Source organism: Octopus bimaculoides, chromosome 8, assembly GCF_001194135.2.
Source record: "Octopus bimaculoides isolate UCB-OBI-ISO-001 chromosome 8, ASM119413v2, whole genome shotgun sequence".
Classification (NCBI taxonomy): Eukaryota; Metazoa; Mollusca; class Cephalopoda; order Octopoda; family Octopodidae; genus Octopus; species Octopus bimaculoides.
In genome coordinates this window covers 21,272,685-21,283,138 of record NC_068988.1, presented here as the reverse complement: position 1 = coordinate 21,283,138, position 10,454 = coordinate 21,272,685, and the positions used below count along the sequence as shown (strand labels likewise).

The window sequence follows — 10,454 nt, the reverse complement described above, 5'->3', positions numbered from 1 at the left end:
TATCATTCATTGATATTTCATACACATTCGCATTTGATACTATAGTTTAAAAAAAAAACTTTAAACGTTTATTCTTACAATTGAATAGAAAAGGATAAATATGCTTTTTTTTTTTTATTCTTTTTAACAATACCCTTTTGGAAGTTTTCGAAAAATTTATAATTTCCAAAATAATTCACATATGAAGAAAATTTAAATACTATATTTTAACTCTTAAGCCAAAAAGTAAGAATTAAAAAATTTGGCACTGAATGGGTTAATACACTCCTTCAAATCACAAGTTATGCAGCGGTGTCCTAAACGTGTGACAAATCTGACCAAGGAGTTCTAACTCATCTTTATTTGCAGAGTGTACTGGATGCTTTTTACATGGCACCATCACCAGTGTTTTTTTTAGGTAACACCAGCACTGCCCATTCTGCTCTCGTGGAGAAATTTTACTGAGGTGAGTGGGTCTTCTTGAGTACAGCACTGCACCATGTATCTCAGTCCTTTGTCATCTTCATGAGACTCAGCATTTTGGGGTCAACCTTCGATACTTCATCCCATATCTTCCTGGGTCTCCCTCTTGCACAAGTGTCGTCCACTTTAAGTGATCAGCACTTCTTTACACAACGAAAATGTCAAACAGCAGAATAAAGAATAAATATTTTTTTTTTTAAATGAAAGATCTCGGAGTGGTTGGCGTTAGGAAGGGCATCCAGCTGTAGAAACTCTGCCAAATCAGATTGGAGCCTGGTGTCACCTCCTGGTCCACCAGTCCTCAGTCAAATCGTCCAACCCATGCTAGCATGGAAAGCGGACGTTAAACGACAATGATGGTGATGATGATGATGATGATGAAGAAAGGACAACCAAGCCAAGGAATAATTCAGGGTTTTATATTTTATTTGTCAGTTGAAGTAAACAAAAATACAAACAACAAAATAGGCAGCCTGTAAACCATAACATCATTTTCATGATTAAATTGTATCAGTCATGTCCAACTGCGATATACCAATATATACAAAGATCATTCATTTTATATATATATATATATATATATATATATATTACAGGCTCACACATTCTCACCACCTGTCACATAGCTAACACATGGTCACACCAATCTAACCTTCCTTTTTCTTTACAACCCCACCTACCATCTCTTATATTGTTTTATAGCCCAGTTGAAGAAGTAAAGCCAGTCAGCTAATTAACTATGGCTATTCGCTGAGAAGCAATTGATTACTTTTAAAGTGAAACTACAATGACTGCATGATAAAATTATATATTCACTGAGTTTCCTCGGTGGTGGGAGGTTTAAAAAGAACATAACTAAATGCACCACCTTTACAGTCACTGCACCACAATAACAACATCAACAACAGATAAACTAAATGGGCAAGATAAAGTAACTTAGTTCAATAAATTTACTTCTACCTCTTGACTGCTAACTTCCGTACTAAGAGGATATGAAAGACAAGGTATGAATTATAAAGGGTCATTTATACCAAGCAGGGAGCTGTGGAGAGAGAGTATGAGTGAACTCATTTGCAATAAATAGAGACTCTAAGCTGTGAAATGAGAACTATCTCTGCCAACCTATCCCTTTGGAATTACCCAACTAAAGGACTGAGTCTCAAGAATATATATATATATATATATATATATATATATATATATATTTATTGGGAGGCTGGTTCAGTTTGCCAGTCTTTACTGAGTACTCTTGCACTAACATTGTCACAGGAAAACTAACTGACCATCCCATTCTGAAGTGGAGGGCAAGCATTTGATAAGATAAAACACAGAAATGCCATAACGGATGACAATGTTATAAGATTTGAGGGAGGGAGAGGAAACTAGTTGACTTAATCAACCCCAGTTTACAACTGGTACTTTGTTTTATTGGTCCAAAGTTGACCTCAGTGGGGAATGAACTCAGAAAATAGAAACATGTTTAAACCCTGCAAAAGCATTTAATCTGATGTTCTACCAGTTCTGTAGTTCTTCCAGCCTAATAATTTCTCACAATGGCACAGGGCCACAAATTTGTAGGGTAGGGACTTAGTCGGTCAAACTGACACCGTTATTTCACTTGTCCTTTATTTTACCAAACTTAAGAGAGTGAAAGGCAAAGTCAACCTCAGCAGGAATTGAACCAAGAATACAAAAGGGTGCAAATAAAAATACTTAAAGCTCCACCAATTCCAATCAATCTACCACTTTCTTTTCCATAATCTGAGTGGTTGGCATTAGGAAGGGCATCCAGCTGTAGAAACTGCCAAATTAGATTGGAGCCTGGTGTTGCCATCCGGTTTCACCAGTCCTCAGTCAAATCGTCCAACCCATACCAGCATGGAAGGCTGACGTTAAACGATGATGATGATGATGATTTACTCATGTAGGCAGTAGAAGGTTACATTTATGGAGAAACGGTGGGACAGTCAACAGAAAACTGACCCCTAAGATTTGACAGCTCTTTATTTCATTGACTTCTAAAGTCAACCCAGGCAGGATTTACATAGTACCAATTATGTGGGAGGCAAGGGCAAGAGGCTTGTCCACATGGTGTATATATGCTTCTTACCAAAAACTGACCACTGGTATCCAACAAAGAAATGCAAACTGTTAGATTTTTACATGTAACTTTTTACTCCCTAGTAATAAATATTCATGAACAAAACTGGAAGAATCAAGAGAATGACAAAGTGCCTTGTGTACCTTGACAGTCCGAGTTCAAACGCCATCAAGATCAACTCAGTTTTTCTTTCTGAGATTGATAGAATAAAGTACCAGGTGAGTGATGCAATTATCCTAGTCTACAACAATATTCATGCTCAAAATTGCAAACCTTGCTCCTATATTGGGAGTCAATCTTAGAACAACAATAATAATAATCCTTTCTACTATAAGCACAAGGCCTGAAATTTTGGGAGATGAGGAGACTAGCTGGTCACATCAACCCCAGTGTTTCACTGATACTTAATTTATCAACCCCAAAAAGAAGCAAGACGAAGTCGACCTCGGCAGAATTTGAACCCAGAATGTAGCAACGATGAAATATTGCTAAGCCTTTCACCCAACATGCTAACGATTCCGCCAGCTTGCTGCCTTCATTATATTAATAATAATCCTTTCTACTATAGGCACAAGGTCTGAAACCCCAATGTTTAACTGGTACTTATTTAATCAACTCCAACAGGATGAAAGGCAAAGTCAACCTCAGCGACGTTTGAACTCAGGACGCAATGAGTAGCAAGAAATACTGCTAAGCATTTCATCCAAAGTGCTAATGATTTTTCCAGCTTGCCACTTCAATAATAATAGCAATTTCTTACACGGCCATAGGGTCTCAAATTTGAGGAAAGGGAACAGTCCATCATGTCAACTGCAGTACTTGACTGATACTCTACTAACCCCAGAAGAATGAAAAAACAAAGATGACCATGACAGGAGTTGAACACAGAATGCAAAGAGCCATAATTCAATACTACAATGTATTTTGGCCACCATTTATGATTCTGTCAATGCACAACACATTATTATTATTATTATTATTATTATTATTATTATTATTTATAAAGATGGTGAGCTGGCAGAATCATTAGCATGCTGGGCAAAAGGCTTAGTGGCATTTCATCCGTCTTTACGTTCTGAGTTCAAATTCCACTGAGGTCAACTTTGCCTTTCATCCTTTCGGGATCGATAAGTTAAATACCAGCGAAAAACTGGGATCGATGTAATCAACTAGTCCCCTCCCACAAAATTTCAGGCCTTGTGCCTTTAGTACGAAGGATTATCATCATTTATAATTACAATAATAATGTTAGACTTTATAAACATCAATTTGAAACTAAAATAGGTGAAACAAGACAACTTTTGTGAACTACATATCCATAGCTTGATGGTTAACCATGTTTGTGATTAGGCTGCAGAGAGCCTGCCATTCCATCTATCTCAAACTAGTTATTTCTGCTTTCTGTAATAATTATAATGATGTGATGTTGACAAGTGAAGCTGACAGGTGAGGAATGACTTTTACAGGACAGCTACAAGAAGGTATATACAAATGAATATGACCAGAGACAACTACTTGCATAACCGCCCCCCCCCCACCACACACACACACACACACACACACACACACACACACACACACAGTCATAATCACTTCTGTTTGTCAATTACTTTACACACATACACTGTCATAAAGGATAAGCAACACACACACGACCACAAACATACAACCACATATGCACAGGCACACAAAGAAATGTGCAGGCTTGTGCTGTAAATAATGAATGAATGAATGAATGAATGAAAGAAAGAGAGAGAGACCAAAACTTTGTGAGTGGATTTGGTAGACGGAAACTGAAAGAAGCCTGTATGTATGTATATATGTGTGTGTGTTTGTCCTCCCACCATCACTTGACAACCGATGTTGGTGTGTTTACGTCCTTGTAATTTAATGGTTCAGCAAAAGAGACTGATAGAGTAAGCACTAGGTTTACAAAGAATAAGTCCTGCTGCAGTTATTGTTGGTGTTACTGAAGAAATTACCAAATATGGTGTTAACTTTACATCAGGAAGGAAAATGAAGGTGGCTCCAGACCTTGGCACAGAATGAATGAAGGGTAGAGAAGTATAGAGTGCGTAGCAGAATGATGAAAAAAAAGACAGAGGGAGGCTTCAAGTTCTGTAGGACGTAGTGAGTACACGAGCCATAAATATCTGAGTGTGTATGTGTGTGAGTATATATAGACATACATACACACACACACACATATATACATACATAGACACACACAAGCACATTAATATGTACAAAGAGTAAAACTATTCCATATAATGCAAGTCGTGTTCGTTAATCTATTCAAAGCTGATGGTTTAGTCCAACACCATTATGCATTTTATTGGATGTATTGCAATAGTTCGGGAAACAAAATGCTGCAAATGGCAGAGTATATAGCAGCATAAACTCTCAGTATGTTTATGGTCAAGAGAGAAGTCTCTATGGGAATTGTCTGGTTGGTGGACTCTTTGAATGACTGCAGTAAATGGACAGGACCTGGCAAAAGTTTTTCAACCAGATTGTTTGTTTTATTTAATTTTCTGTGAACTTTATTCTATATATAGGCGCAGGAGTGGCTGTGTGGTAAGCTGCTTTCTTACCAACTACATGATTCTGGGTTCAGTCCCACTGCATGGCACCTTGGGCAAGTGTCTTCTACTATAGCCTCGAGCCAACCAAAACTTTGTGAGTGGATTTGGTAGACGGAAACTGAAAGAAGCCTGTATGTATGTATATATGTGTGTGTGTTTGTCCTCCCACCATCACTTGACAACCGATGTTGGTGTGTTTACGTCCTTGTAATTTAATGGTTCAGCAAAAGAGACTGATAGAGTAAGCACTAGGTTTACAAAGAATAAGTCCTGAGGTCAGTTTGTTCAACTGAAGACTGAAACAACTAAAAAAAATATTTTGATTTTCCTTTGAAACCAATTTTTCTCAAAGTACCATTTGAATAATCTATGGAATAATTCTATTTCGCACAAAAGATAGGTTCAACAATCTCCTGCTGATATCTATAGCCAAGTACATTTTTGAGGTATGGACAAACGGTTAAAGTTTCTAATAATGTATAATATAATTTTATATTTGGCTTTCTCTAAGGGTAGAGCTTGTCAGTAGGAGTTGTAATTGTAATCAAGCTATCATCATCATCATCATCTAATCTCACCTCATTTTCGGAGTGTATCAAGGAGTATATTATACTGTCTTTTGCAGTCGAGTTTATTTATCCATTCAATGATGGTAGAAGGTGGTTAGGAGATTTAACTGATATTTTAGTAAGTCGAGCAATGACTGAGAAACCTTCCCCTTTGATTTTGATGATTCTTAAGTTGATATTAATGATGATTTTTAAATATCTGTATTAATGTGTTCTTGAAATTATCTATGCAGATGTCATTCAAACAGCAGGCGACTGGGAGCCATCATCTCTATTGAGTCCTACACGTGAACATCTTTTTTAGATTTTTTTTTTTTTTTTCGTATGTGCATTTAAATGTACAAGACAGAAAGTCACATATTTCTGTGCCTTCAAAGTTACCCACAGACATTCAAATATGGAAAAGTGGACATTAAAACACATACACACACAGAGGGAGGGAGGGAGTTGTCCTTCAATGATTGAAATGAGTAAATGACTATTTCATTAAATTAAAATAAATTACTTGTGTGTGTGTATGTGTGAGAGAAAAGAGAGAGAAATGTGTGAGAAAGAATGTGTTTGGCAATTTAGAACAGCACTTGAAACCCAACAATTCCACAGAGAATTATGAAGCGGGAATAAACCATTAATATGGGAAGAGGTAGGACCTTGTGCTGTGAGAAAATGTGGAGAGTAATCTGGGTTGATGAATAATGTAACAGCCTGAATAAAGATGAAGAAATCATTTAACCAGAACAGGCTCTAAATGAACAGAAGCTAGTCTTTGATGTTGGACAAAATATCATGACAACTCTATGATTTGCATGAATGAAAATCATGGTGAGTAATTATAGAAGGAACAGAAAAAAAAACTAAGTGATGGTTCACTTTGCAAGCAAGAAACAAAATAAAAATGCAAGCTACCTAGATATAGTCTTAACAATTCTTAAACTTTGAAATATAATACAGAATTATATTACATGAAAATTAGAGTTAATATAACAATGATAATATGACGCAAACCAAACAGCTTGACAAGAAAAAGAAATATAAAAATCATTCTTAGACAAATAAGGCAAAAAAGAAATTTTTTTTGTTTTTAGTTTTGTGAGAAGTCAGTGAAACCATTTTGCTTGGGTTAAATGGAACTATCACAGCTTTTGACATTGGAGCTTATAAAATTTACCAGTTTGCCTTTAGTAAAACATTCATTCTCATCACTCCTTTGTACAGTATTAAAGGATAAAAAAATAGCACTTAATGTAAGAAAATTACCTTCATAAGCATTGAAGTTGTTAAAATGTATTTCACTAACTTTTGATATGATACAGAATTGATTTTGACATGGGTGAGTATCTTCACTCACTCCCCTCAACTATAGATAAAACTTAAACAGGGAAAGGTAATGACCTAGAAGAAATAATTTAAATATTAGTGAAAGCTTCCAAATATAAAGAAATAATAAGATGGAGAAACTAGTTAAAGAGGTGAAGTTGATAAAATGATGAGAGAGAAAGTAATCATTTTACATTCAAATTCAGAGACATTAACTGTGCCAAGAATCTATCAGCAGAGATGAGACATTGGCAAAGGGAAGGACTAGATAGAAAATACAACAGATCAGAGAAGTGGGAGTGGAAAAGCTGAAGAATTATTCTAGCAGTACTCTTTAGAATATGAGTACATACTTTAAGTACAATAGTTTCAGCTACAGAAATGTTAGAAATGTTTTTATGACTGTTCCTTAGGAACAAAATATGATAGAAGAAAGGAAAAGATAGGGAGGAAAAAAAAAAAAAAAACGAACAAACCCACTAATCTCTGCCAACTAGATTATAAAAGATGAAAGTTTTACACAGTGAAGAATGGCTGGGGGCATATAAAGATATAGCCAGCTTCCAGCTTGAATAGAGCATTAAAGCAGTAATAACTTGTGGTGACATCAAGCAACACAGCTAGCAGCAAAGTGCCTGGTGATAGAAGGGCATGAACCAGCCTGGCAGGACTCAGTTTTCCCATCCATGTTTCACACTCATTCCCCAACCATACCATTACAGTCACTTCCAAGAGAACCAAACTCAGAAAGCCAGCACAACTAAGAGAACAAAGAGGTAAAAGGTCTGGCACACTTAATGGACATGTGCTAAACTGCCTAAAATGTGTTGTGTTCTGCTGGCTGTAACAGCTGTGCTCGTGTTCCTTGGAGATGCTGGTTGTCACATAGTCACATTCAAAGGGGTTCGCTGATGGACTGCTCCTCGCTTCAAACGGGATGACCTTTCAAGAAAAGCAAAAGAAACAATTTCTAAAATATAATTTAAGAAACAAAAACACAAAAAGAATAATACGCATATATCCAACATTCTAGTTTAGACAAAATTTGGTGTATTTAACCCTTTAGTATTCCTGTTACTCAACCAAATATAAAAGACCTCCTTGGGTCATGAATGACCGTGGGGTTACACCTAGAAACTTCCCCTCCAAGGCACAAGCTCGGGGCAAAATTGTTTTCGGAAGACCAGCAGTTGCCCATGCATACCAGTCTAGCCACTCCACACCACTGATGTTAAGGCAAAGGCCAATACAGTTTGGCACTATTGACCTCGCAACTCATTTCTACAGCTGAGTTAACTGGAGAAACGTGAAATAAAGTGTCTTGCTCAAGAACACAGCACACAGCTTGGTCTGGGAATCAAACTCACTATCTTGTGATTGTGAACCCTACACTCTAACCACTGAGCCATGCGCCTTCACTACTAAATGTAATGCTTCTTTATTCACATTGTTTTGAAGTAATCATGCATTATTTCGTAGCTTTGAGATTTCAATGATGTAATTGATTATTTTTAGAATGACATTGTAGGGTAGGTGTAAAAGGCTTGATTTGGCAAGTCTGAACACAAGACAGACTATTTGGGCTGGATATAACTAGTTTAAATGCTAAAGGGTTAAATATCTTCACAATGACAGGAAAAAAAAGTCATAAAAGTAAAACTTTTTAGCTTTCAAGCAACACTTTTCAAAGACAAAAGCTGTAATTAATATTTTAAACATAAAACACATCAAAGACATATTGACAAGGGAAATGTAGACAGAAGAAGAAAGAAGGATGGGATTTGAATAACTCATAAGATTTCAAATCTGCTCATCAATATAGTTAGTCGTTTTTAGAACTGACTTTGTAAATATTGCCAAAAGACAAGGACAAATGAGGTAGGAATTTTAAAATGCACATTGAATTTCATCTTTTCAATCCTTCAACTGGATTCAGTCACTGGACCAATCCCGCTGGGGCACCACCGCCAAGAGTTTTGGTCAATTATATTAGAGCCAGAATGGCAAAAATTGAGCTGGACATAAAGGAATGTAATTAGAACATACAGAAACAGACTTGCAGAAATAGAGCTGCAAAAACAGGTGTGGCTGTGTGGTAAGAAGCTTGCTTGCCAACCACATGGTTCCAGGTTCAGTCTCACTGTATGGCACCTTTGGCAAGTGTCTTAAAGACATAGCTTTGTGACTGAAACTGGTTCGGTGGAAGGTGTATGGAAGCCAGTTTAATGGACAGCACCTGCTACTCAAAGGGGACAGTCTCTTCATGCTTGTGTCACACTGAACCAGCTGGCGGATTACATCAAAGGTAAAGGTTTCTGTGGAATAAACAGCCACTTGCTCTTTAATTCAACAATTTCATAATTCCATTGAGTGAACAACTGAATCACTCACCAAATCTGATGGAGCATTAATATCATCATCATTATCGTTTTAATGTCCACTTTTCCATGATAGCATGGGTTAGACAGAGTTTACTGAAGCAGATTCTTTTTACAGCATAATGCTATTATTGACAACAACCCTGACTTGTTCCGAAGCAAAGTAATGCTTCCTTATGGCCAGACAGGTTTCCACAGAATAATGAAAGTGAAGGACACCACTTGTATGAGCGACTCATACATTTACAATCATCACACATTATATGTATATAGGTGCAGGAGTGGCTGTGTGGTAAGAAGCTTGCTTCCCAACCACATTGTTCCAGGTTCAGTCCCACTGCATGACACCTTGGGCAAGTGTTCTCTACTATAGCTGACCAAAGCCCTCTGGGTGGATTTGGTAGATGGAAACTAAAAGAAGTCCATCATATATATATATATATATATATTTGTAAGTGTTTGTTCCCCACCCCACAGACACACCATCGCTTTGGTGTGATTATGTCCTCATAACTTAGTGGTTTGGCAAAAGAGCCTGATAGGGTAAGTACTAGGCTTATAAAGAATAAGTCCTGGCATCAATTTGTTCAATTAAAGGTGGTGCTCCAGCACAGCCACAGTCAAATGACAAACAAGTAAAAGAGTGCATGTATACATACATATACATATACACACACACACACACACACACGCAAGGCTGTGTGGTTAAAAAATTCACTTTGCAACTTTGTGATTCTGGGTTCAATCCCATAGAGTGATGCCTTGAGCAGGTGTTTTCCACTATATCCCTGAGCCTCTCCTACATACATGTGTGCATGTGTGAGTGCACATGCAGATGTGCATGATAATTATCACAGACAAATAATGGTGGTATATTACATTACAACCAATGGCTTTGTGCTTTCAAAGACCAGTGAAATAAAAAAAGATCCCCTACTTGGAAAACATGTGAGGACTGGCAGCAACAGAAAGAACATCCAGATGTGAAATCTTGCTTTATAAATGAATCCGCACCCAAGTTATGAAGCGAATGGGGGGGGGG

At 37.0% G+C, this 10,454-nt stretch overlaps 1 long non-coding RNA gene across 2 annotated transcripts in view; it reads right to left on the bottom strand.

Moving 5' to 3' along the window:
• Window positions 1-867: 867 nt before the first annotated feature.
• LOC106871953 (uncharacterized) overlaps window positions 868-10,454 on the bottom strand; it is a 19,614-nt gene continuing 10,027 nt past the window's right edge. For both annotated transcript variants that reach the window (XR_001409724.2, XR_001409723.2), the window contains one exon: window positions 868-7,976. This is a non-coding gene — a long non-coding RNA (uncharacterized LOC106871953). The remainder of the gene's footprint in view (window positions 7,977-10,454) is intronic.